This window comes from Ursus americanus, chromosome 22 (assembly GCF_024610735.1).
Source record: "Ursus americanus isolate L20-20 chromosome 22, mUrsAme1.1.p, whole genome shotgun sequence".
NCBI lineage: Eukaryota > Metazoa > Chordata > Mammalia > Carnivora > Ursidae > Ursus > Ursus americanus.
The window spans coordinates 23,783,323-23,808,967 of NC_142148.1; the positions used below are offsets into that span (position 1 = coordinate 23,783,323).

General features: G+C 40.5%; 1 protein-coding gene across 3 annotated transcripts in view; it reads right to left on the reverse strand.

The window, feature by feature from the left end:
• ITCH (itchy E3 ubiquitin protein ligase) overlaps positions 1 to 25,645 on the reverse strand; it is a 150,003-nt gene that overhangs the window by 108,330 nt on the left and 16,028 nt on the right. For 2 of the 3 annotated variants that reach the window (XM_045806545.2, XM_087853644.1), the window contains exons 1-2: positions 17,278 to 17,426; positions 13,011 to 13,087 (exon numbers count right to left, since the gene is read on the reverse strand). The gene's annotated coding sequence lies outside the window, so the exon portion shown is untranslated. Of the gene's footprint in view, positions 1 to 13,010; positions 13,088 to 17,277; positions 17,427 to 25,645 lie in introns of those variants that run through there. The other variant, XM_087853643.1, reaches the window with a different exon arrangement.

Sequence of the window (25,645 nt, forward strand, 5' to 3'; positions counted from 1 at the left end):
TAAGCAAAATGTGATACGCATACAATGGAATAATATTAGGAAGGAAATTCTGACACATGCTATAACATGGATGGACCTTGAGGACATTATGCTAAGTGAAATAAGCCAGCCACAAAAAGATGATTCCACTTATACAAGGTACATAGAGTAGTCAAAATCAGAGACTGAAAGTACAGCAATAGTTACCAAGGGCTCAGCTGAGGAGAGGATGTGGAGTTACTGTTTAACGGGGTACGGTTTCAATTTTGCAAGATGAAGAGAGTTCTAGAGATGGATGATGGTGATGACTGCACAATGATATGAATGTACTGAGCACCACTGAACCATAGATTTAAAAATGGTTATGATGGGGAACCCTAGGTGGCTCAGCTGGTTAAGCGTCTGATCCTTAGTTTTAGGTCATGATCTCTGGGTCCTGAACTCAAGCCCTACATCAGGCTGACACTCAGCTAAGAATCTCTATCCCCTCTCTTTCTCCTTTTGCCCCTCCCCCGAATCACACACTCTCCCTAAAATAAATAAATAAATAGACAGATAAGATAAATACATCTTTTAAAAAAATGGTTACAATGGGGGATGCCTGGGTGGTTCAGTCAGCTGGGTGTCTGCCTTCCGCTCGGGTCATGGTCCTGAGGCCCTGGGATCAAGTCCCGTGTTGGACTCCTTGCTCAAGTCCCTCTGCCTGCCACTCCCCTTGCTTGTGCTCTCTCTCTCGGACAAATAAATAAAATCTTTAAAAAGAAATACTTTTTTTTTTTTTAAAGATTTTATTTATTTGACAGAGACAGCCAGCAAGAGAGGGAACACAAGCAGGGGGAGTGGGAGAGGAAGAAGCAGGCTCCTAGCGGAGGAGCCTGATGTGGGGCTCGATCCCGGAACGCCGGGATCACGCCCTGAGCCGAAAGCAGACGTTTAACGACTGCGCCACCCAGGCGCCCCTAAAAAGAAATAGTTTTTTAAAAAATGGTTATGACAGTAGTAAACTTTACTGCTATATGCATTGTACCACAATTTAAAAAAAAACGGGGGGGGGATGATGCCACTTTCCCAGGTTACTTGCTCTCAGGGAAGCCAACAGCCAATTTGTGAGGAGACTCCAGCAGCCCTATAAAAAAGGTGTATGTGGCAAGGAACTAGGGCCCCCGGGTGGCTCAGTTAGTTAAATGTCAGCCTTCGGCTTAGGTCATGATCTCAAGGTCCTGGGATTGAGCCCCACATGGGGCTCCCTGCTCAAGAGGGAGTCTGCTTCTCCCTCTCTCTCTGCCCCTCACTCATGCTCTCACATTCCCTGTCTCAAATAAATAAATAAAATCTTAAAAAAATAAAATAAAAGGGGATCTATGTAGAAAGGAACTGAGGCCTCCTGACAACAGCCAACCACACCAGTGAGACACCCTGGATGCTGATCCTCCAACTCTCATCAAGCCCTTCAGATGACTGCAGCCTTGGCCAACATCTTGACTGCAACTTAATGAGACTCAGGGTCAGAACCATCCAGCTAAGCCACTTCTCAATTTCTGACCCACAGAAGCTATACAAGATAAAAAAATATCTGTTGTTTTAAGCAGCTAAATTTGGGGATAGGATGTTTATAGGGTCTCAAAGTTTTACCCCACATTTTACGTATTAGTCACAAAGAGAAAAGTATACTATTAGAACAGAGTGCTGTAATACTATCATGTTAACCAAGTAAATAAATTTGCTAACACCACTGGTATGACAACATGCCATTATTGTGCCTCCCATCTAATAATGAGCAAATCATTATACCCAAAATGTGTTACACTCTACAAGTCAACTGGCCTGGACTCATTACAAAAATTAATGTACTGAAAAACTAAAAAGGCAACCTGACTATCCTAGATCAAGGCACTATAGGGGCGCCTGGATGGCTCAGTTGATTAAGCATCTGCCTTCGGCTCAGGTCATGATCCCAGGGTCCTCAGACTGAGTCCCACACTGGGCTCCTTGCTCAGCGGGGAGCCTGCTTCTCCCCCTGCCTGCCGTTCCCCCCGCTTGTGCTCTCTTCCTCACAAATAAATAAGATCTTTAAAAAAAATTAAAAATAAAAATAAAATTAAAAAGTAACGGACTTTTTTTTACATGATTTTAAAAAACATTTTCACCATCAAGTACAGTGGAGTCTCTATCTTCACCTGGTAAACCACTGTGACTTGAACCACTGAAGATATCAGTTTGAATCTAAGATATAGTACAATATTAAAATCATCTATTACTATTTGTCAGTTACAAAGAAACTTAAAATAGGGTCAATTCTTAACACTTTTATATCGTTATTTTGAGTAATGTTTACTATCACACTAGAAAAATGTGACAGAATGTCTAATGTAGAAAGGAGGTGCTAAAACACTCCCAGAGGTAAAAACTAACCTTAACATCTTCCTGAAAGGCAACAGAAATAAAGATGTGGAAAGAGAAAGACACATTTCACAAGATTATTTCAGTCATATCTTGTCCCATAAGCAATAAAGAGCAAACTAAATTTCTAGCCTTATTTTAAAACATGTATCTTATTTAGAGAAAAATTATTAGTCAGGATATTATGAAATTTGCTTGGTTTATTTTCAGAAATACATATCCAACATAATCCATTATTTCTATAGGCCACATCTTCTATTTTGACCTAGAAAACTTTTCAATAATTTAATATGGGCCTATAATTCTTCAAAGATGCATCAAAAAGACATTTCAGAAAACACAGTAGGGGCAACTGGATGGCTCAGTCAGTTAAGTGTCTGACTCTTGATTTCAGCTCAGGTCCTGATCTCAGGGTTGTGAGACTGAGTCCCCCATCGAGCCCTGCACAGTCAAGCTCTGCACTAGAGCTTAACATTCTCTCTCTCCCTCTTCCTCTACTCTTCCCCCTACCTCTCTCTCTCAAAAAAACAAAAACAAACCAAAAAAAATCCACACTAAACTGGCAAGGAGAAAAACTGCTTGTCGAAGCACAAGTACATAGCTCAAAAAGCTAAAGTACACAGTGGTGTTCAGAGAAGTAAAACCTAATGAGGTCAAACTCTCAAACAGCCTACTAAAATATGGAAGTGGCTAAGGCGCTAGACGGTCTCTTGATTTCAGCTCAGGTCATGATCTGAGGGTATTGAGATAGAGCGGAGCTGGCCTCCACACTCAGTGGGGAGTCTGCTTGAGATTTTCTCCCTTCCTTCTGCCCAACCCTCCCTCAAATAAATACATCTTTTAAAAAACAAATACAATACAATACAGACGCATACAGAGTAACTGTAAATACTGAGTAGTCTCCTTTGGACAGGGCCCCTTAGCCATGTTCTCAAACCACCACTCAAGTGAAATAGTTATGTCTAAAAGGATCAGTTTTTAAAAGTCTGTATTCATCCACCAGCCACTACTGTGAAGAATGGAGCCTCAATCCAGATGGAAGTAGAACCATGGAGGTGATAATGGTTCTTGTGTATGCAACCAGTAGCCACACTACCCAGCTGGTTTGAAAACTAGATCCTGCTCTCACCAGTCACAGTAGCAGAGACAAACTAGAAGGAACAATATTTGATCCCATTCTCTATCAATGATGGCAAGGGAACTGAACTTGATGTATGAGTTGAAAGTATTATCAGAGGGGATACGAGTTTTCTGGGTTGGGGTAGAAGGTAAATACTCACTTCCATAACATTCTCAAAAGGAAATGGAACTCAAACCCACTGACGATGGGGAAAAATTGCTTTCTTATTTCTAGAAAAAGTTACCTAAACAGAGAGGTAGGGTGTAGACCATTCTCTCTCCCTCTCAAAAGTGACACCTGGGCTCTGAACATCACGTAAATGATCTCAGATCATTGAAAGCTCCTTTCCCATTTTCCAACCAAATGTATGTGTGTGGATCTAAAGCAAATGCATAAAAATACAATTATCTTATTCAAACAGAAAAACAGAAAGATGTAACTTTCAAGGTTCAACTGTATGACAACAGAATTTAAGGAAACTGGCACTAGAATCAAACTATGAGCATTCATTTGCTGGTTTGAACTCTGTACCCATGACTGCAGAAGGCAATTTTCTCTCTGTTCTCCCAAACAGCTAAGAAACATTTTAATATTAACTACTATTACAAGTTGTTCCCTGGTTTTGACTATTTACTGCTAGAATTTAAATGATCTGATATGCCACAATAAATATAACTACCATTGTGCTACGATAAATATTGCTCTCTTTTGCAAAAAATGCTTGTGTGAAATTATACAACCTAATTACATATAAAGTTGAATTTTCTGGCTCCCAAGAAACTCACTTCTGACCATCTCTTAATACCATCTCTTAATACAATCCATGGGATTGTCCTCAAAATACAAAATCCTGATAGCCACCATCCCCATCCTTTCAACAACCTCAGATCATTTCTGAACATAATTTAAGAACTATCAATAAATTAGATGTCAATACTAATGAGTTATTGAGTAACATGTATGTACACTTTATAAATAAATTTATGTTTTTATTAAAAGGAGTCAAAAACCATTGTTATTCAGATTGTACCAAAAGCCCAGAAAAAAAATCACCGAGAATCATTTACATCCAAGAGCCCTAAATAACTGGGGAAGGGAGGAGAGACAAATTACCACTTACCCATTAGGAAACAAACAGCATTATGAAAGCAGAGCCAATTCTATATTCCAATATGGGTCTGCAGATTTTCATCTTAGTATTCTATCCCAAGACTACCTCCTTTACTCTCAATCCAAACAGGCACTCAATAAAAATATTATTGCAAAGAAGTCAAAATACACACACATCTCATTTGTTCTTACAGGTAAACAAATGGAAATCCAGGAAAGTTAAATGGATTGCCCAGTTAGGCAAAGATTTCTTACATATGACAAAAAGTACAATCCATAAAAGAAAAAACTGAGAAATTAAGCCTCATCAAAACTAGGAACTTCCACTTTTCAAAACACATTATTAAGAAAATGAGAAGACATGGGGCGCCTGGGTGGCACAGCGGTTGGGCGTCTGCCTTCGGCTCAGGGCGTGATCCCGGCGTTATGGGATCGAGCCCCACATCAGGCTCCTCCGCTATGAGCCTGCTTCTTCCTCTCCCACTCCCCTTGCTTGTGTTCCCTCTCTCACTGGCTGTCTCTATCTCTGTCAAATAAATAAATAAAATCTTTAAAAAAAAAACATTAAAAATCAGTGTTCTTTAAAAAAAAAAAAAAGAAAGAAAATGAGAAGACAACCAAAAGGCTAGAAGAATATATCTGTAAATGCATATCTAATAGACTTATATCCAGAATTTAAAAGAATTCTTACAACTCAATAATAACCCAATCAAAATGGATTGTCCAAGGTCACAACAAAAGATGTGGCCAAAAACAGAGATCTCTAGCCTTGCTCAACATTAATTTCATGATTTAAAACCATGGTTCCTCAAAGGAAACAAAAAAGACAACAGGAAAACAAAGAAACGGTTGGGGGGGGATGGGGTAACTGGATGACAGACATTAAGGAGGGCATGTGATGTCATGAGCACTGGGTATTAACAAGACTGATGAATCACTGACCTCAACCTCTGAAACCAATAATACATTATATGTTAATTAACTGAATTTAAATTTTAAAAATGAAAAAAATATATATATATTTGTCATTGCTATACTTGAATTTATTCAGGTTGGTCCTTTTCAAAATAACATATATACTGAGTCTAGGATCACTCCTAATCCCTCTCATCTATAACAGAAACAAAAAACCCTAATAAATAGCAGCCTCAAAATAAGAAATTCCAAATCATTACACAATGAAAACTTAAATAAGAAGTGAATCACTGAGAGGCACCTGGCTGGCTCAGTTGGTAGAGCATGAGACTCTTAATCTCAGGGTTGTGAGTTTGAGCCCCACATTGAGTATAAAGATTATTTTTTTTAAAAAAGTGAATCACTGAAAAGATTTTCTTCCTTTGGAATCACAAAAAGTAAAATCCTTCTTTGGATACCTCAGGCTGACTTGTATTTTCTTAGATAAACAGTAATAATAGCAAGCTTCTCAGAGAAGAATCAAATTTCTTTTAAGAAGATCCTATATTTTCCTTCTCTAAAATGAAATTTAAATGACACATTGACTTCTTTCCCTAAAAGCATAATCTTTCATCAATGTCCACCTGACCAGGGGCGCTTGTGTGGTTCAGCTGGTTAACATGATCTCAGGGTACTGGGATGGAGCCCTGCGTTGGGCTCCCCACTCAGTGCTTTGGGGATTCTCTCTCCCCCCCTCAACCTCTCCCCCGTGTCTGCTTGATCTCTCTCAAATAAATAAATCTTAAAAAAAAAATGTTTACCCCACCAAGTAAATGGTTAAAAGAGAACAAGGATCTCCAAAACTAGAGAAAAATATAATGAAGATCTTGCCCCAACCAACCTTTACCTTTCCAGAAAGCCCTACTTTTAACTTTTTATCAAACATTTAGTGAGGGACTATACATTGGAGAGAATGGTTCTAGCTGTTCTGTCAACAACAGGAAAGGAGACGAGCAGTAGACTCAGAGGCAGAAAAGATATGGGCAGAAGCCTACAAAATAATTAGGACATCAAATACCAAAAAACCCTAACTAAAAAATGGGAAAAGACTTGAGCAGACGTTTCTCAAAAAATATACTAGTAACAGTCAATAGGTACATGAAAAGACATTCAGTATCATTAATTAGAGAAAAGCAAATCAAAACTATAATGAGATAAAGATTTACTCATTAAGATGATTATTTAAAAAATCAGCAAATAACAAATGGTATGAGTGTAGAAAACTGCAAATCTTGTGCACTGCTGGTGGGAATGTAAATGGTATAGCTGCTGCTGAACAGTATGGTGGTTCCCCAAAAAATTAAACACAGAATTACCAGAAATTCCATTTCTGGGAATATACCTAAAAATACTAAACGAAGGGAATCAAACAGTTATTTGTGCACCCACATTCATAGCATCATTATTCACAAAAGCCAAAAGGTGAAAGTTAAGCTAACTGTCCATCAACAGAGGAATGTTTGGGATGATGAAAAAATTCTAGAGATGCACAATGGTAATAATGGCTGCACAACAAAGTGAATGTACTTTTTTTTTTTTAAAGATTTTATTTATTTATTTATTTGTGAGAGAGAGCACAAGCACGGGGAGCAGCAGGCAGAGGGAGAAGCAGGCTCCCCGCTGAGCAAGGAGCCCATTTCCCAGATCATGACCTGAGCCAAAGGCAGACCCTCAACCACTGAGCCATCCAGGCGTCCCAAAGTGAATGTACTTAATGTCACTGAAGTGAACACTTAAAAACGTTTACAACAGTCACTTTTACATCATGTGTATTTTACCACAAAAAGAAAGAAACGAAGAGGCGCCTGCCTGGCTCAGTGGGTTAAGCAACCGCCTTCGGCTCAGGTCATAATCCCAGGGTCCTGGGATCAAGCCCTGCATCAGGCTCCCTCTGCTGCTCCCCTGGCCTGTGCTCTCCTGTTCTCTGTCAAATAAATGAATCAGATAAATAAATAAAAATAAATAAATAAATAAAACAATCAGAACAGATAAGTTAATCATTTTCATTTTCCCTTAGAGATGAAAACATCAACTGATAGAGTAAAATCAACTAACTGGGCCGACTGAACATAAGCACTCCATCTCCATTCCCTTCTGAAACAGCAAAATGAAATAAAGTCAAAATCCTCAAAGACAAAGACAAAGGGCAAGGAGACGACAGCAAATAAATATCAGCAACATTCTAGACAATGAAAAGCAGTAGTAACTAGGTTCTGCACATTTCAATATATATATAGAATATAGTTTTTAATTAAGATCTGTAGTAAATAGCTTTCCTCCAAAAAATTCAAGAACAGAAAAAGATAATCTGGGATTTCCTTTTGACTACTGACTTTCCACAGAAACAAATGCAGCTAATCCCTCTCTCATGTTCCTTACCTTCCCACTTCCAAAGCAGATCTATAATTTTTTTTTTAAAGATTTTATTTATTTGACAGAGAGAGAGACAGCCAGTGAGAGAGGGAACACAAGCAGGGGGAGTGGGAGAGGAAGAAGCAGGCTCCCAGCAGAGGAGCCTGATGCGGGATCTGGGATCACGCCCTGAGCCAAACGCAGGCGCTTAACAACTGAGTCACCGAGGCACCCCTCAAAGCAGATCTATAATTAAATGAACTACCTGAAAATCCCTTTCAATATTCAGAATAAATGAATTCCAAAAACTAGGTTAGACCATGCTTTAAAAAAAAAAAAAATCCCTTCTCCATTAAATGAGATTTAGATTTAGCGCAAATCTATTTGACCCTATTCCTGCATCTCTCTGAGGCAGCAACTTTTTGTACTTTTCAGAGGCTCAGTTCAGTACTTTTATTCATCAATGAGGGAAATATTGCTGCATCTCAACTATTCTTAATACTCAGGCTACACCTAACATACTATTCAGCTTACTTACCAAAGACTACTTACAATAACTATATTTGGCATTTTAGCCAAGAATAAGGAATAACTTCCCTGTGTATGTCAAAATTCTCATGACACAGTATAAACAGGACAAAAGGCCTGGTGAAAATAAAATCCTAAAAATCACTTTCTCAAGTTACACAGAATAAACACATTCCACCTTTCTACAACGTTTATCAGTTTCTTTAAACATTCTAAATCATGAATTAATTATTGTGTCAAGTTTCTGCAGCAAAATTCTACATCTTTTCCATGAGCGAACTGTGTTTCCAAACTTCAGTAAATACAAAAATTCCATGTATAAAGTCTAATGAAACTTATCAGAGGTTAACTGAGATCACCAAAAATCCAAAACTAGAAATGTGGTAAGCAGCTGAACTACTTTATTTCTTCTTTTTTCTATTCTATTTGTGCAAGCTGGGAAATCATAAGGCTATGTATGTGATCCATCATTAAGGAGGGCGCTGGGGCAGAAAGAGTGATAAAGCAAGATCCACAACACAAAAAGGAGGGATAATATTATTCTCACATACCCCAGTTTTTGCAAAAGAATGAATATGGGGAAAAGCTTTCAAAATTGTCTATCTTTATCTATTGCAGGGTCCCACTATCACAGGGTGACCCACATGTAGGCTTTTGTCTCTTATACAAGCTTTTGTCCCTTCCTTTCCATTCCCACTACCACCTACCTCCAGAGCCTGTTCTCCCTGCCTCCAGACCCTACCAACCCTGGTAAATACTGCAGGCCTCAATATTACCTAATAAATCACCACAAAATACCATTTTATCATGTCAGCCAATAGGACTTAAGGTTATCCCTAAACAAGAAGGCTGGTCTCTTAACTTTTCCAAACTTTCTCCTATTTCCAGGCCCATATAGACCCTCTTCAGACTAATCTAAACTCCAACTAATCTATTCGCTGTACTACCTACCACCATCTCAAGTCCACTCCTGCCTCCATACCTTTGCCCATTCTGAATCCATCTTAAATAACTTCCCTCCTCCTCTCTGCCTTAATAATTATTCTGCATACCTCTCATTCAGCCCTAGACTACTCTGAGGTGTTGCCTGAACTGTTTTAAACCTTTATGTGGGTAAGGACTTTCTTCCCGGAAGGCAGGGAGCATGGGTTATGATGCAAAAAGTCAAGCTCCAGAACAGAGGTTGCAAAGCGGCAACACACAAGACAAATTCTGCCCGCAGGGGTGATCTGCTTGGCCCACAGTGTTTATATCATGATTTCAAAAGTTGCCAACATTTAAAAATAACGATTTCTCACAAAACCTGGATTCCCAGCTTCTGTTTAGAAAAAAGTTAAAAAGATGTTCAGGCCACACTTGGTCCTATACTCCCCACTAGATCAAGTGAGCCAATTATGTATTTTTTAATGGTTAAAACAGTCAATTTTACCTTTAATTTTTTTAAAAAAAGTAAGCCAAAGCTGCTTAACCGCTACCCCATTAGAGAAACATGAATTCCTTAGTTCTACTTAAGTCTCAATTTGATCTTTACTATTTAAAACGTTCCATTTAAATTTACAATGCTCACCCTAGATAAGCTTATTTAATGAATTAAAGAATTGAGACAATAATTTTAAGACAAGGTTGGTGGTAATGATGATAATAAAACAAAAGCAATGAACACTTCATACTTATTATGAGCCAACTATTGTTCAAGCAAAAATACATTATCTTATTTAATCCACACAACAACCCTATGGATATATGCCATTACTATTCCCAATTTACAGATGAGGAACTTGACTAAGGTCATACCTCCAGTACACAGTAGAGCCAAAATTCAAAACCAGACAATCTAACTCTAGTACACATTGTTAACCCCTACAATATGATTCCTTCTGACTAGCATCCTCTCCTCTGTGACAAACTGAATTGATTCCCTGGAACGAAGAATCAAGGCTAAATTTCAGATCCCCCTTCCTCTGAATGAGTAAGAAGCAAACCAAAGTTCACCTAAACATGCCATCCAGAGAACATCTGGATTTTTTCCTTAACCGAAAAGAAAAATTTCTGTCACTGACAGAGAAAACATTACAGATTCAACAAAATAATATACATTTTCTCAGAAAGCAAGTATGTTATTAAACATTTCTGGAGTGAGGTAAGCTCAATATGCAGATAAATTCTTATTTTAAAACTATGAAGTGATGATACGGTATAAAACTTCTTTCCTGAGACAGAAGGGTAAATCTATTAGGGTAAGCAGTTTCCAGACATGAAAAAAAACCCTGCAAGTTTCTTGAGAGCAGGAGCTTTTTTTTTCATCTTGAGTCCCTGCAATACCTACCATACAGCAGCACTTAGCACGTATTCAATTATGTTAAAAGAACCAAGAAATCTAAAGTTACTACCTTAAATTGCAATGCAATGTAATGCAATCCTTATTATAGCACTTATCACCTTGCTTTTTACAATAATTACCGGTGAGCAAGTTTGTCTTCCTGACAAAAACACAAAAACCTTGAGACAGGGGTTTTATATTAAGTACCCATTGGGACCTAGCACAACAGGAGCTCAATAAATACTTGCTGAATATTACAAACTTAACATTTCTATACTTAGGTTTTCTATAAGTCTCTCTTTCTGCCAATGTTTAGGGTCGAACTTAAAATACAATGGCTTCTCATTTATAAGGTAATGGATATTATGAAGTTCTACTTTAAGATATTTCCAAGACCAATCTTATATTCTGATACCAACAAAGCCCTGAGAAATTAGTAAGACAGAACACAGCGCACAAAATATAATCGAAGAGTAAGCTAGAAGAAAATGGAGAGATCATCATGTTTGATACCTTTAATAGACAGTGAGGAAACAGAGGCCCAGAGAGTATTTAAGTGAACTGCCCAAGATGACAATACTAAGTAACAAGAAATACCAAGGCTAGAATCCAGATCTCCTGAATGCTGCCCTAGTTTCCTTTCCACAAAGAACTACTCTGTGAGTTCAGGATGTAGTGGATACTTTTAGAAATATTTTAAAGATACTTGGTATGGGGGCACCTGGGTGGCTCAGTCAGTGAAGTACCTGCCTTTGGCTCAGGTCATGATCCCAGGATTCTGGGATCGAGCCCCACATCGGGCTCCCTGCTCAGTGGGGAGCCTGCTTCTCCCTCTCCCTCTGCCACTCCCCCTGCTTGTGCTCTCTCCCTCTCTCTATCAGATAAATAAATCTTTAAAAAAAAGATACTTACTATGAAGAATTATCTTTCCCAGCACATAACTTTTTGTGAGGTATTATATCACCATGAAAAAAAATGAAAGCTGCCTTGTTCCTTTACTGCAGATAACACCATCTCCTTTTCCCCTTCATTTTTGCTCTATGTATTTTTCATTTTCATTTATTTCCTTTCACTTTTTTGAGAATTCTTCTTCTTACCATGTCTTATTTACCTACTTTCCCTCTTAGCCACCTCCTTTCCTACTATCTCTCACAAAGCTCCCCCTATCTCCTTCCTTTCTCTCCAGAATTATAAAAAAGAACAGAGTAAGCACACATTTGATTATAGTAATGGCCTGGGACACCATAACAAGCAAATCATAGTCTTGGTCTCTAAGCATTTATAGGGTAATTAGTTAACAAAAATACAAACTAAACACAAAGGGTCACACAGCGGTATGAATAATACTACTGATGTTTACAGTGAAGACTGGAATCTAAGTATGGAGAGGACATTTATGTGACAATGACAAGGAAGAGTTGCAAGGTTAGAGCTAGTAAAAGGGACCTCTCTCTATCCTATTCAGCTTTCTCACCTACCAATTCATTAGTTCTACTTCATTCACTCCTTACTCTCTTACTGCTTGAGTTTTTTCATGCTCTACTTTTTTTTCTTATCCAGTAGTCTTCCTTTTCTCTCTCCTGATCCTTTAAAGTCAATCTGTCCTGTCCTCATGTTTTCCCTCTCAGTATTACCGCCAACTTCTCCCACCTTACAGACTTAGATAATGTCTTAAGTTGTGAATTCATTTTTTTCTAAAGCTTTTTTATGTATTATTTTATTTGATCTTCACAACAACGTCAGGAAGGCAGGTAGGAATCAATACGCCTATTTTACAGATTTATAAGCTGAGACCAGGCGATATAAAATAACTTGCCAAAAGTCACACAGTTTGTCAGTGGCAAAATCAAATCAGACCTTTTCTTTCCAAATTATCTTTCTCCACTGCATGTTGCCTTCTTCTTACTTCTTAACACTTTTTAACCATAATGCACGTATCTGGACAAGTATACAGAGATAAATGTTTATAAAATAGTGCCAGTAGGAAAAATGTGTGTATGTCCAAGAAAAACAGAAACAGAAAAGTCAGAAGACCCAAAGTGAGAGCGAAGTGTGGGTCACAGGCTAATCCTTATAGAGGAGACTCTGAGTTTTAAATCCAAGTGGAAAATGCCTATTTCAACCAACTGATGTAGTCAGCATCAACATCCTCTTTCCCAATACCTCCCCCACAGCAGTTACATGACCAGAGCTCACCCTCTGCACCATTCCTGCGCCCCAATCTCTTTCACGGGCCTGCCACCATACCTGAAGTTCTCACCCTTCGAGTCACTTCTTTGGGTTAAGGCGTTGTCTCCAGAAGGCCACTGTTAAATGCATGTTACCTGAAAGGGGAAGGAGGGTCCATTAATATATTATTCCTATGGTTAAACACATCAGATTAGCAACGACCTTGGGAATCTGACAGCACAATGTTTTCTTAAGTTTCATGAGATAAGGGTGCCTGGCTGGCTCAGTCACGTAACTGTTCATCTTGGGGTCATGAGTTCAAAAACCACACCGGACACAGAAATTACTTTTAAAAAATAATAAAATAAAAAGTTTCATGGAACATGAGAGACTATGGACTAAGAGAAACAAACTGAGGGCTACAGAGGGGAGGGGGGTGGGGGAATGGGATAGACCGGTGATGGGTAGTAAGGAGGGCACATATTGCATGGTGCACTGGGTGTTATACACAACTAACGAATCATCGAGCCTTACATCGAAAACCGGGGATGTACTGTATGGTGACTAACATAATATAATAAAAAAATCATTATTAATAAAAAAAAATAAAAAAATAAAAATATAAAATAAAAAATAAAAAAATAAAAAGTTTCATGGGATAGATAATTTGGGGGGGGGATAGACAATTTTTGATGGGGCAGGCAGGATAAGAAGGTGAGTCGGGGAAAATGACTCCTACAAAGTATGGGGTGATGCCCACCTGGGTATGATGGCCACATGGCAAAATGAAGATGGCCATAAAATACACACTCTACCTACTGGGGTCAATGTAAGAATGGTTCCTGCAACCTGGGAGGCTCCTAAGGATAGGAAAAGAAAAAGCACTTCAAGGATCAGAGTACAGTCGGTTCTGAAAAGAAAAAAAGCTGAGGTGGCAGCAGTTTTCCAAGGACAGTGCGCTGCTAGACTGAAGGAGGAACAGCTCCTGGTTAATGACTACTAGTTGTGAGGCTATTTCCAACCCAATATTTTTAGCTGAGGGCAGATCTACCAACCAGATAATGCTGCAATTCAATTCTGCACAGCCCCCCCCACCCCGCTAATTTATGTTAACTCAAAACCAGTATCATGTACAGCCATAAAAATCAACATGCCTTTACTAAGAGCTTATTATGAGCCTAGAATTTGGCGAGGTGCTGTAAATACAGGAAAAAATAACTTTATACACTTTTGCCTTAACTCATATGAAGGAAACCAATCCCGAAAACCCAAAATTGAGAGAGAGGTAAGGAACAAGGAAGTGAGAGGAAAAAAACAAAACAAAACAAAAAAAACCCACAAGCAGGTGATTATTTCCTATCAATACTAACAACAAATTTCTTAAGCCAGAATAAATACAAAATTCACTTCTAGGCCAAAGTTCCTTGTTAAACTCTTGCCTAAACAGTCAAGAGGCACAGGCTAGATAGAAGTATCTTTTTTCTTTTGGTCTAATACCAAAAGGTCTTTAGCAGCCCACATTCATCTTGACACATTGGAGAATAACAAACTAAGAGTTACAAAACTCAGTTCTTCCTTTTCTCTCTCCTGATCCTGATTCTAGCTCTAATTCTTAACTAGTTCTAAGTAAATTACCGAACCTGCTTAGGATTTTTTTAATATATAAACAAACAGAAAACTAATAGTTTGGACTAGTCTAAGGATGGCATATACCTGGCACATATATCACCTACTAGATACTGTGTCCATAGGAAGCATCACTACTCAATCATAACTCACTTTCCCAGAGAACACATATGACCAAAATCCTTCTCCATACAGTGCTCTGGCAGCTACTTCAAAGCAGAGTTGGTCCATAAACCAAAATATATTTGCCATTGTGGACTAGATAATCTCTGCAATGTCTTTCAACTCTAAAATTCTAATACCAAGTTTCTGAGTACGAGAGAAAAACACTTCCAACAAGCTTAGATCAATAGTGTTGATAGTCATAAACTGCAGTCTAATCTCCAAGTTCTCCTCCAAATTGCAGCCAATCTGACTCTTTCTAATATTTCAAAAGCGCTAATGAACAATATACTCTGATACCATTAATATATATATGACCTGACAGAACTATTCAGATTTGCTAGTGGGTTCTTTTTACAGAATAAGAGCCTTTTTACCCAGTATGGCACTAAAAATTTTCATCCAAAAATATGGCAACAATATTGCACTAGTAAAGAACTAAATCCAATCCCCATAGCCTCTCTCCAACATGAAGCCTTTTCACCTCTTACCTAGACCACTGCAATAGCCACTCTTCCATCCTTTCCCTCTCATCACCAGAGCCATCTTTCTACAACACACATGTAACTCATATCACTTCCCTGATTAAAATCTGAATCTACTGCTAATATAAAACTCAAGTTTTTTAGCATTATACTTATAACTTTTCATATAGTTACCCCCTTTTACCTTTCTGACCTCACACCCCACAATGCTCTCCTTCCCCATCCCACTTCCTGCTCCATGAATCCTTTTTCTTGCACAATCATCTGCATTTGCACACAGCATTAAGGGGTCTCCTCTGTCTGCCCTGTTCTTCCCCTTCCCCATCCTCATCACACTCCTACTCATCATCTAAGACCCAACTTAGGACTGGGGGTAGGTCCTGCCACCTTATATGGCCAAACCCCAGACAGAACTGGTCACTTCTGTCTCAAAGCTTTTTAAGCATTCCTCAGTAGGTTCACAGTATTGATGCCTCAGTGGTTCCCAAGACCCATGAGAGCTGCCTGAGGCATGTTTTAAAAATAAATTCTTCAGGGCCAAAGCAGACCTACTAAATCAATCTTAGGAAAGGAGACCCTGGAATTTCTACTTTTAAAAAGCTCCCCTAATTATTCTAATGGGAAATTTGGGGAACTATTCGTTTATCTCTTCCAATAGGTGAACAGATGTTTTAATTTAGAAATGATTTCCTCTAGAATACTGTGAAAAAGTATTCTGCACTCGTTCTTTATCTCATATCCTTTTTGACTTGATTCCTATACTGAACTTGATTCCTAAGCTGAAGGAATTCCTTCTGGATTCACACCCAAAAAACTTACTTTCTCTGTTGGTAACTGTACCTTGAGTAAATCTATGAATACATTAATGCAGGCTCTCAGCATTATCTGCCATGAGAATTTTATTTCAGTTGAGAAATCCTTAGCCAATTTTGAGGGTGGAAATACACTGCCTTTACACATTTCCTTAAAATTGAATTCTATTAGCAGTAGATGTGGGAGACCCCAACTAAGTGCAATGATAAGTGGCTAGCTCCAGTGCCTCAATAATTTCCAAAGGAAAAAAAATTCCATTTTTCCTTCCCCAACCCTCACTCCCAAAAAAGTATACTGACGCTGTAGGATTATGACAGAAAATGTAACAAGATAAGAGGTGAATATAAGCAAGCAAACAAGCTGAGTTGTTAATGGGGAATCGTGAATTGCGGGTAATTTGCACGTTCACCTGGTTACACCTCTAACTTTAGGCCCAACGTCTACCTTGAGAGAGAGACCCGGCGTTTCTCTTTAAGTCGTGGCCGGGACTATGTCTGAAAACTTGAGATCCCCACTTAGTTCACACTAAGTCATGTTCTCATCACGTTTCGACCCTTACAATACGTTCACGGCTACTTTTTTCTTTTCTCTGCTAAAGAAAAGGGCACTCACGAGGGAGGGCAATGACAGCTCCACGTCTGCAAAAGTCGGCGCCGGGAGGTTCCGGCGGCGCCGCGGTAGCGGGCGCGGAAAAGGGCGCCCGGGCCGGGACCACCACGATGGGGGACAATGGAGGGAGGAGGGGAGTGGAAGAAAGAGGAGGCAGCCGCTGTGCTGGGCCCGCCTTGCGACTGGGGGCTCCAAAAAGTCTCGGGAAGGCCAGCCGAATAGCAGGTGGGCCCGGCCGCCGCCCCTCACAGGGCCACGTCGGCCACTCCGGCCGCTGCCGCCGGGCCCCGCGCATAGGCCGGGCCCCGGGAAAGTGGACCCCGGGCGGGGCTGAGGGGCGCCGGGCCGGACCCTGCAGGCGCCCGCCACCGCCCAGCCCTCTCACAACTCGGCGCCCGCAAGGCGAGGGGCTCCGCACACCCCGGCCAGATAGTGGCTGCTCGGCGCCTCCGGCCAACCCACCCCTCGGCCACTAGCCCGAGCTCCCCGCGCCCCCCACGGCACCGGCTGTGAGGGAAGAGAGAGCAGTAGCGGCTCTGGAGTCCTCTGCCCACGCGCCGCACTCCTTCACCCTTGGGTCTCCTCGGACACTCTCGTGAGGACTCCCCCCTCTACCCAGAACTGCCCCCAGTCCGCCCGCGAATGTTTACCGGGACTCGGGGCGGCGGCGACTCTTCAGTCCCTCGACTAAGATGGCAGCCGGTCTCGAGCCCCGATCACAGCAACTAGAGCGAGTTGGCGGCCAACGCGCAAGCGCCTCCGGCTCGGGAGGGATGTGGACCACAAACCCCAGAAGGCCTTGCGCGCCGGCCGGGAATGTGGGCAGGAACTGGGGAACGCTTCTAAACTGGAGTTTGCTCGCCCTTAGGTGGGAGGGACGCTGGGATTGCTCCCAGCCACTAGGCTTTTTTTTTTTTTTTTTTTTTTAAAGCATCCCCCACCCCCGAACCTCTAAAGACTGTAGCTGTGGTTCCCAAGCGCTAGTGTGCATCAGAATCACCTGAAGGGCTTGTTGAAACTTAGGGGCCCCACCCGCAGAGTTTCTCTTTCAGCAGATCCGGGATGGGATCTAATAATTTGCATTTCTAACTCTGGTGTGCTCCTGGTGGGCGATCACGCTTCAAAACCACTGGATTATAGTTTAGTCTTTAAGCAAGTACACTAGGGAGTTAAATTGATTGGGTTCAAATCCACCTTTTAACAGGGTGCGCTTAAGGATGATGAAAATAGCCTACATATAAGTGGTGCCAACGTGGCAGGTGTTCGAAGAGCTGATCAATAAGCTTTAAACCTCACAACAAATCTATGAGGAGAGTACCTCCATTATCCTCACTTTACAGATGCATAAACCAAGTCACAAGCTGGAGACAAATGTGGGCAGTCTGGCTTCAGAGTCCATCCTCTTCTTCATGGGTTGTTTGTGAGAATTAATAGGCTGTGCAAGTAGACTCAGAAGCCCAGCTAAGTGCTTAGTAATTAGTGACCTTCACTATTATTGTTTAGCCTGTTTCCTCCTTATGAACATATTTTACCATCTGGAAAGTCACTTGCATTTTTCAAAGTATGTTCAAATCTCTATGTCAATGTTTCCTGCAAAATGGTTTAGGAGAGCTTGTTTAAAGTCCAGACTTAGGGACCTGCCCCATTCAGAATCTCCAGGGCAGTGGTTCTGAAACGTTAGTGCCCATCAGAATTTCCTGAAAGATGTGTTAAACCACAGATTGCTGGGCCCCACCCCCAGAATTTCCGATTCAGCAGATCTGGAGTGGGGCCTGAGAATTTGCATTTTTAACCACAGACCACGCTTGGAGGATCACTGCTATAAGACAGGGTTTTTCAACCTTTTCTAAATATTATCAGCTCTCTAAGGAACATTTTTAGACATTTTTCTTTAGTTATTCCCCCCATGAAATTTTAATAGCACATATATACTGTATATCTATTAATGTACGATATGTATATATGTGCTTTTACATAAGCAAGGAAAAAGTTTCCTCTCTACCCACAACCAATTTTTGTCCTATTAAGAATGTATGCTCTGGGGAATGTGGGTTTTTTAACTAGTGCCCCAGGTGATTCTTGACACCACACAAGTCTGGGAAACACAGTTTCCCCTTTAAGGTTTGAGGTATTTCTATGACCTAATATTATACAGAGAAGGAAATGAGTCTCAAGGAAATTAGATGACTGGTTCAAGATCACTTAGTAGGAAACCAGAGGTCCAATCAAAGTCCTCTGGTTCCATATTCTGTCTTCTTCTACAATTTTTTTTTAAGATTTATGTATTGGGGAGTGGAAGGGCAGGCGGAAGGAGAGAGTATCTCAAGCAGACTCCCTGCTGAGCAGGGAGCCCCAGTCAGGGCTTGATCTCACAACCCTGAGATCATGCCCTGAGCTGAAAGAAGAGTGGGTCACTTAACTGACTTGAGCCACCCAGGCACTCCATGTCTTCATCTATAATTTTTAAAAGCATATAATGTTAGGCAAAACTACTCTATGGTGTTTGAAGTCAGGATAGTGATTATCTTTGAGGAGAGGTAGTACCAGGAAGGAGCACAAAGGGGCTTCTCCAGGCAGGTAATAATGTTCTGTGTCTTGATCTGGGTGCTGGTACACAAGCATCCTCACTTTGTGAAAGTTCATTGAGCTGTATACTTATGATTTGTGTCTTTTTCTATATTCATATTATACCTCAATAAAAGTTTACTTAAAACAAATGTGCTTTAGATACCCCCCCCTTTTTTTTTTCAAAAAATACCCCTCTTTCTACTATACACCAAAGATTCTCAAACTTCAGAGTGCATCAGAATCACCTGGAGGGCTTATTAAAACCAGATTGCCAGGTATTAGCCCCAAAATTTCTGAGTCAGAAAGTTCTGTTATCAGGCCCAAGAATTTACATTTCTAACAAATTCCCAGATGATGTTGATGCTCAGGGATCACATTTTGAGAACCACTGGACTATGCTACCCTAACTTGCTGATGCCTATAGGGTGGATTAGCTCTGATCTGGGAGGCAGTACCTAGCAGAAGTTAGTAATTTAGGTTTCTTCAGAGGCATATGGATCAAGGATCCAGTCCTGACTGTCAACAGTTTACTTTAGGGGTCTTAGGCAAGTCCCTTAACCTCAGTGTCCAAATGTCTACATGGAAACAATAGATTCTACCTCGTAGGGTGTTGTGAAGATTCTGGGAAATCTCCAGTTGGTGGTTCTCCAAGGAGAAGCTGAATTGGTGAGAGCAGAGAATCCCAGTGTGGCTACTTCCTCATCTCCCATGCTGTGGCTCTGACTCCCAGGTTCCCTGATTCAGAAGTCAGTCTAGACCCAGTCAGAATGCAGCCCCTGTGACTGATAAAGCCTTGAACCACCTACACCCTCCTCTGCCTTGGACACCCAGGTCAGCCTGGGACAGGACCCAGCCCTGCCAAAGCAGGGCTGGAGGAGGCCCCCACCCGCAAGGGAAGGCGCTTTCCAGGCCTCTGGAGAGAGAAGGAGGGAAGGAAGCAGGGATGCAGAGCTGGAAGGAGTGGGAAGAGAAACCCCAGCAGCCCACACGCCGCCTGTCACTTACTGGCTTTCCCTACAGAACACTTAGTCACGTTGCTGTCCCCCTCTTCCCTGAAGCCACACTGCATTCAACTGCCAGAGGCCGGGGAAGACTTGAAAAGTGGCAGAGCTGTGCGTTGATGAAAAGCAGACACTGGATGGAGCTTCTAGGAGCCTAAGATCTGGATCCAAATATCTGGATCCACTTAAGACCTCATGGCTCTCTCATTTGCCCTCTTTAAGACTGTTTCCTCATCTGCAAAATGATGTACACAAGGTCTGTCTCTAGTCACCTTAGTCAATTCGTCTGAGGTAGAGTGGCCAGACTTAGAAAGTAAAAATATAGGATGCTCGATTAAATTTGAATTTCAGATAAACAATGAATAACTTTTTAGCATTAAGATGTGACAAATTTGGGGGCGCCTGGGTGGCTCAGTCGTTAAGCGTCTGCCTTCGGCTCAGGGTATGATCCCAGCGTTCTGGGATCGAGCCCCACGTCAGGCTCCTCCACTGGAAGCCTGCTTCTTCCTCTCCCACTCCCCCTGCTTGTGTTCCCTCTCTCGCTGGCTGTCTCTATCTCTGTCAAATAAATAAATAAAATCTTCAAAAAAAAAAAAAGATGTGACAAATTTGATGTAACATAGTTATGCTAAAATTATTTTCATTGTCTATCTAAAATTCAAATTTAACTGGACATCTGCATTTTATCTGGCAACCCTATACCCAGGGTTTTATACACTTTCTCCAATAAGGATAATAAACTTAAATTCCTCTAAGAGGGACACCTGGGTGGCTCAGTTGGTTATGCATCTGCCTTTGGCTCAGGTTATGATCCCAGGGTCCTGGCATCAAATCCCACATCAGGCTCCTTGCTCAGCAGGAAGCCTGCAGCTCTCCCTGCTTGTGCTTGCGTGCACTCTCTCTGTCAAATAAATAAATAAAATCTTAAAAAAAAAAAAACCTATAAATAAATAAATAAATAAATTCCTCTAAGGGCCAGTAAGGTAAAATGAAAAATAACAGTTAATGTTTACTGTCCACACTGAAGTTACAACACAGAGTCTCAAGCGCTTTACGTGCACTGACTCATTGAATACTCCGGCAACTAGGTGGGGTACTCCGTTTCCAAATCTATAAAATGGGAATAGTAATATACCCTACCCTGTGGGTCATTATGAGGATTAAATGAATATGTAAAACACTTGGAACAGTGCCAGGCAGGCACCTGACAAGCATTCAATAAGCAATAGCTGTCAGTTTTCCCATTATGCAGATTGGGAAAACTGAATCTCAAAGAGACAAAGAAACCAGTACGTGGTCACGTATCTAGCTTGTAGCAGAGCCAGGATTTGCAGCCAGCCATACAACACTGGCAACCACTTCAAAGTGTTTAAAACTTCTGTGTGTTCCATCAACAGGAAAATGGATAAACTGTGTTACAGTCTCTCATACAGTGGAATGCTACTAGGCGATAACAAAATTACTAATACTCAAAAAATAGATAAGCCTCAGGCATCATGCTAAAAGAAAGAAGCTTTATACAAAAGAGTATACACTCTAAAATTCTATTTGTATAATGTTCTCGAACAGGTAAAACCTAATCAATGGCGAAAAAAATCACAATAGTGGTTGCCTCTGGCAGGAGGGAATTTTCTGCTGTTGAAAATATTCTCTCAGTACCTTGTGAGGGGTGTGGATTACACAGTTGTATCCATTTGTCAAAAGTCAGCAAATGGTATACTTGAGATCTACGCACATTACTGTATGTAAATTTAACCTAAAAACAAAAATGAACATTGAGCTCTAATGATAGGGGTGCTGAAGTGTCTAGAGGGAGAGTGAACGCTGCAGCTTCTTTGAATTGCATCAAATAAGATGGGTGGATGGAGAGCTAGATAAATGAATGAATACATGTCAAAGCAAATACAGCAAACGGTCAGCAATAGTAGAATCGAGGTGGTGGATAGATGGATGTTCACTGTACAATTCTTCAACTGTTCTATAGGTTTGAAAATTTTCATAATAAAATGTTGGGAGGGAAGGGAGAAATCCTGCACAAACAAAATGCAGTCCACCTTCAGGGCTGGATTTGTAACCATTTGCAGACATCTCCATCTCCCACCTGTTCCTCTCTCTCCTTTTTTTAAAAATAGGCTCTACGCCCAATATGGGGCTTGAACTCATGAACCTGAGATCAAGACTCACATGCTCTACTGACTGAGCCAGCTAGGCAGGTGCCCCTGTTCCTCTCTTTTGAACTACAAACTGGCATGATTTTATTTCCAAAATTCCTCTCTCATTGCTTCTGTCCCAATAGTCCTCTTAACTATGTTCCAGGTCCCTCCCTACTACTTACTTGCTCCATTTCTTGGCCTCTCTGGGCCTCTGCTGACATCTGAAAATTGGAGTCACGTGCCTATTTTATCAAAAGACAGCAGACTGGACCATGTAATCTCTCCTTCCCCAAACCATAAGTTCTTCAAGGGCAAAGACACAGTCTTATCCATCCCTGTATTTCCTCTGGCCTGTAATAATGCCTTAAAGATGCTCAGAAAATGCTTGAATGAAAATTTCTTGTAAATCGTGAAAGGAGGAGACAGAGACACACTGAGTGCCCACTGTATACCCTGAACTAAATGTGCCTATGTTCATCCCCAATGAGGGAGGAGGCATTGTGAGTACCACTTTTCTAGAGGAGGAAACAGAGGTCAGAAGGGTTGGGTGACTTGCCAAAATTCACAAAGAATGCAAGAAACAGACCTGATATTTAAACCTAGGGCTGTCTCTTTCACCTACTTCACAACTGCCTCTTTTTGAGTCAATGCAGAAAAAAAAAGACTTTGTGCTTCTCTGTATCCTTCAGATTTTCTGTACTGAATTTAGAAGTAGAAAAAAAAAGTCATAAAAATAAATAGCCATAAGGAGCTCTGAGCACCTCCTCCTGCAGTTTTTTGGGAGGACTAAAATTTGGATGAGCAATTGCCGGACTGAAGAACTCCCTTGGATAATAAACAGTATGTCAGAGCTTCTACTGCTCATTATCCCCAGTTGCCTCTTTTCTTGCTTTTAAACCTAAAGTTGTCCTTCTCCTGGTAAAGCCCCATTGCCCTAGCTCTAAAAATTGCAGATCAGAATCATTTCTTGCCTATAGTACTGGAAATGTCGTGTCCTAAACCAGAATTTAAATCTCTTAAAAAAAAAATTTAAGTCATGCCTGCAAATTCTTCAGTCAAATATAGAGTCAAGCAACAAGCATCCAGGTCACCTTATGCAAGCTGGGAAGATGTCAGGCCAGAAACAATCCTGGGAATCCTAGAACTCAGCCTCCATTTATGTAAACTTCTCAGGTGGCAAAGGGTGCAATCAAGTATACAGGGAGTGTTATTTTATTTTCAGTCCTTGAGGACCTTCTAAGGTTGGAGGGAAGGAGGGGCAGTTCCTGCAAGGTTAAATGGTCCAGTCACCTGTGTTTCTTGGTAATGTATGCTGAAGCAATAGGTAGCTAATACCCAGAGCTAATATATTTCACAGTAGTGCTTAGGTTGTGGGTAAAGTAGGCATTTAGCAAAGTATGGGGCGCCTGGGTGGCTCAGTCGTTGAGCGTCTGCCTTCGGCTCAGGGCGTGATCCCAGAGTCCTGGGATCGAGCCCCACATCAGGCTTCTCCGCTGGGAGCCTGCTTCTTCCTCTCCCACTCCCCCTGCTTGTGTTCCCTCTCTCGCTGGCTGTCTCTCTCTCTCTGTCAAATAAATAAATAAAATATTTTAAAAAAAAAGGAATTTAGCAAAGTAAAGCTATGACATGCTTATATTTTCATTATTAGATTGACCAAGAACAAAAAGGTTGATATTTTAGTTGTGTTAGCAAAGGTGTGAGAAAACAGCCATGTTCACTGCTGATTGGTGTGATGCCCGCTATGTTGGGAAGACAATTTGTCCATATCTATTGAAATTAAAAATACTTATGTCAGGATATCCACATGTCAAATGATGGGCTTATATAACTTAAGTTGGATCAGAAACCTAAAGAGAAGAGTCAAACTATAAGACTTTTAGAAGACACTGGAGCAAACTTTTGAGACCTTGGGTTAGGAAAAGTTTTCTTAGATATGACACAACAAGCATTATCTATAAAAAAATAATAAATAAAAATAAAAAATAAAAAATTTTTAAAAATTAGACCATCAAAATTCAATTTTTTTCTTCAAAATGCACCTTAATGAATTGTTTAATTTTATTTTTCAAGATTTATGTATGTATGTATTCTCTGCACCCAACATGGGGCTTGAACTCATGACCCTGGGATCAAGAGTTGCATGTTCTTCCAACTGAGCCAGCCAGGTGCCCAGAATTTTTCAATATTTAAATGGCTGATTTTATTTTTTGCGACTTTTGCTTCAATAGATTTTTTTAAAGACACCATTAAGAAAATGAAAGATAGGGGCACCTGGCCGGCTCAGTTGGTAGAGCATGTGACTCTTGATCTCAGAGTCATGAATTCAAGCTCCACATTGGGTGTGGAGCCTACTTAAAAAAATAAAAATAGAATAAAAATGGGTGAATACTGTCTTTGAAAAGAAAAAGAAAGAAAAGAAAAAAATGAAAGATAAGTCAGAGACTGGGAGAAAATATTTGCTTAGAACACACATATTGTAAAGGATCTGTACCCAGAATATACAAAGAACTTTCAAAACTCAATAATAAGATAAACAACCCCATTTAAAAAATGAGCATTTTTACCATTTCACCAAAGAAGGTACATGAATGACTAATAAACACATGAACGGATTCCCAACATCATTAGTCATTAGTGAAATGCAAATTGAAACCACAATGACATGCCATTTACACCCACTAGAATGGTTATAAGAATAAGAATAATAATAAAACAGACAATAACAAACGTTGACAAGAATGAGGAGAAGCAGGAAGTTTCATATATTGCTGGTAGGAATATAAAATGGTACAGACACTTTGGAAAACAGTTTCTTGATTTTTTAAAAAGCTGAATATAAATGTATCACATGGGGCACCTGGGTGAATCAGTCAGTTAAGCATCTGCCTTCAGCTCAGGTCATGATCCCAGGGTACTGGAATCAAGCCCCGCATTGGGCTCCCTGCTGAGCAGGGAGTCTGTTTCTCCCTCTGCCCCATCACCTCCCCATGCTCTCTCTCTCTCTTTCAAATAAATAAATAAAATCTTTTTTTTTTTATGTATTTATTCGACAGAGATAGAGACAGCCAGCGAGAGAGGGAACACAAGCAGGGGGAGTGGGAGAGGAAGAAGCAGGCTCACAGCAGAGGAGCCTGATGTGGGGCTCGATCCCACAACTCCAGGATCACGCCCCGAGCCGAAGGCAGACGCTCAACTGCTGTGCCACCCAGGCGCCCCTAAATAAATAAAATCTTTAAAATAAATTAATAAATAAATAAATTTATCACATGATCCAACAATTCCACTTCTAGGTATCT